Source organism: Chiloscyllium punctatum, chromosome 3 (genome assembly GCF_047496795.1).
Source record: "Chiloscyllium punctatum isolate Juve2018m chromosome 3, sChiPun1.3, whole genome shotgun sequence".
NCBI lineage: Eukaryota > Metazoa > Chordata > Chondrichthyes > Orectolobiformes > Hemiscylliidae > Chiloscyllium > Chiloscyllium punctatum.
In genome coordinates, this window is record NC_092741.1 from 125,210,741 (window position 1) to 125,213,728 (window position 2,988).

The 2,988-nt window shown below is 41.5% G+C and overlaps 1 long non-coding RNA gene across 1 annotated transcript; it reads left to right on the forward strand.

Annotated features, from left to right (window-relative positions):
* The first annotated feature begins 247 nt into the window (after positions 1-247).
* LOC140455129 (uncharacterized) lies at positions 248-2,771 on the forward strand. The gene is made up of 3 exons (XR_011952778.1): positions 248-361; positions 959-1,038; positions 2,426-2,771. It is a non-coding gene; the product is annotated as an uncharacterized lncRNA (long non-coding RNA).
* Positions 2,772-2,988: the final 217 nt, after the last annotated feature.

Below are 2,988 nucleotides of genomic sequence, written 5' to 3' on the forward strand. Positions count from 1 at the left end.
ATGCATTGCATTCACAAATCTCTGTTCTACATTTCAGCTAAGAGACAGCACAAGATTTGATTTTTATACCAGGTTGTTCAGCCACTTGAATGCAGAGGCATCATGTTTGCTACCCACTGAGCCACAGCTGACACACTAAGCTGTTTAAATATGTGCTTCCCAAACCAGTACCCACTGTGACTCTATTTCAAGGTTTGAAAATTATCATGACACCACCCCCACCCCATCCCTGCCATTATAGAAACATGCAGACTTAAAGAAGCCTCGCAGCTGTTAACTCTAATGGCAACCTTGTGGCACAGTGGTCATGTTTGTATCTCTGAGCCAGAAGACCTGGGTTCAATGCCCATCTTATCTAGAGGTGTGTGAACTGGGTTGATTAGAAAATATCTCAAAGGAAAACTTACTGAATGTGATAGAACTAAATAGTAAACTCTAGAAACACTCAGCAAGTCTGACAGCAGCTGTGGACAGGGAAGTAGAGTTGATATTCCAGATTTATTACTGTACTCGAAACTGTCTCTCCGGCTGTTTTATTTTGGGTTTCCAGCATCTGCAGTATTTTACTTGTGGAATTTCTGAAAAGTAGCGATCCTGATAAATAGTTTTCTATCTCTTCTGGTTGGCAAGTCTAGGACCAGTGAGCATAGTTTCCGAGCTACAGTTAGTACTTTCGGGTTAGAAATAAGTAAGTATTTGGAAACAGAAAAGATGTTGGAAGTTTGGAATTCCTTTCCAAAAATAAAGTTTAAATATTAAGTTGAAACTGAGATTGATATGTTCACTAATGGCATTAATGGATATTGGAAAAGTTGGGAGTATAGGCTTAGGTCACAGATTACTCATGAATGCAATAAATTGCAGAGTAGCTTCAAGGGGCTAAATGATTATCTCCTTATGTGATTAAATATTTTCTGCAATTAAACGAACAACTTTCCTTTGTCGGTGCAATGTGAAGATGAGCCAGCAAGGGGCGCTACAACTATACATTCGTCCTCACCAGAAACAGGCTGTGCTCATGGGTCATGCAATCACAAGGTAAGAGTCTTGCAGTCTGAATGTGAAAGGTGGATCTCAATGTGGTAACAATGACTGTGTTTGCTGTGTCAATGTTTATTCCAAATAGGAAACAAGTAACCAGACCATAATCATTCCTTTTATATTAAAATTTAAACTATTGTATAGAAAAATACAGCAACATTTATAATCAGTCTGTAAATTTGTGCATCAGCCCTTCTGGTGATTGTTATACAACCTGGTCTCTGCAAAAGTGCAATGCAATGTAATCTGACAATTAATCAGCCTTCTTTTCACTGAAACCAGGGACTCTCCTAGTAGCACCTGTGGAGAGAAATCAGAATTAATGTTTCGGGTCCAGTTACTCTTCCAGACCTGCTGAGCTTTCCAGCAATTTCTGTTTTTGAATCAATTTCTTGAATAGGAGAGTTTCAGTGAAAAGAAGGCTGATTAGTTGTCAGATTACATTGCATTGCACCTTTGTAGACACCAGGTTATATAACAATCACCAGAAGTGCTGATGCACAAATTTACAGAAATTTGATTAGAAATGTTGCTGTGTTTTTCTAAGTTTCCCGTAGTGTTCAGGGATGCGTTAGTTTGGTGCATTAATCAGGGGTAAATCTAGGATAATATGGCAGGGGAATGGGTCTGGGTGGGTTACTCTTCGGAAGTTCAGTGTGGACTTGTTGGGCCAAAGGGCCTGTTTCCACACTGTAGAGATTCTATGTATTTATCTATCTTCTTTTTTAGATTAGATTACTTACAGTGTGGAAACAGGCCCTTCGGCCCAACAAGTCCACACCGCCCCGCCGAAGCGTAACCCACCCATACCCCTACATCTACATTTACCCCTTACCTAACACTATGGGCAATTTAGCATGGCCAATTCACCTGGTCTGCACATCTTTGGACTGTGGGAGGAAACCGGAGCACCCGGAGGAAACCCACGCAGACACGGGGAGAACGTACAAACTCCACACAGTCAGTCGCCTGAGGCGGGAATTGAACCCGGGTCTCAGGCGCTGTGAGGCAGCAGTGCTAACCACTGTGCCACTGTGCCGCCCACTTGGGATTGGCAGTGTGTAGTTGCATCCCTACCTATTAAAACAAAGCCAGTGGACCTCCAATATTTCCTCTCTTCAAACTTCAGAGCAGTCACCCTAATGCTCCACTCCTCCTTTGCCATCTACATGTTGGCACTGGAATGATATCTAAAGCCACCGAATCATTTTGATAAAAACCAAAAGAACTGTGGATGATGTAAATTAGAAACAAAAACAGAAATTGCTGGAAAAGCTCAGCAGTTCAAATCGTTGGGAACTGAGCCAAGCTCAAACTTCCTCTTGCACTCTGGCTACTATAATATAACTGGACCTGAAACATTAATGCTGATTTCTCTCCACAGGTGCTGCTAGATCTGAACACTATGGGCAACTTAGCATGGCCAATTCACCTAACCTGCACATCTTTGGAGTGTGGGAGGAAACTGGAGCACACCCACACATCCACACAGGCCTGAGGTGGTAATTGAACCTGTGTCCCTTGCGCTGTGAGGCAGCAGAGCTAACCACTGAGTCACTGTGCCACCCTCAAAGGTGGGGAGGAAATTATAATAAATATTCCAGAGAGAGCAAAGAGGGAAAACACCAGCACTTACAAACTTTTGTTAATGTAAGATAGCACATTTTCTCTTTCTAAAACTTTTTTGCTGATTAAATCTGAACATTGTTTTATATAGACTCAATAAATACAATTGCACACAATTGATTTCACACATACAGTAATTTAGTCTCAGTTCTTCTTGATGATTGTAACTACACAATCAATTTTACAATAACTGAAAATTATTAGGGCAAAGTTAGAGAATGGGGGTACAGCATAGGATTTGTCCACCCAGGCCAGTGCTGGCCCTTTGAGAGTACTTATTAGCCCTGTTCCCTTTCCCCATAGTCCAACAAATGTTTTCTT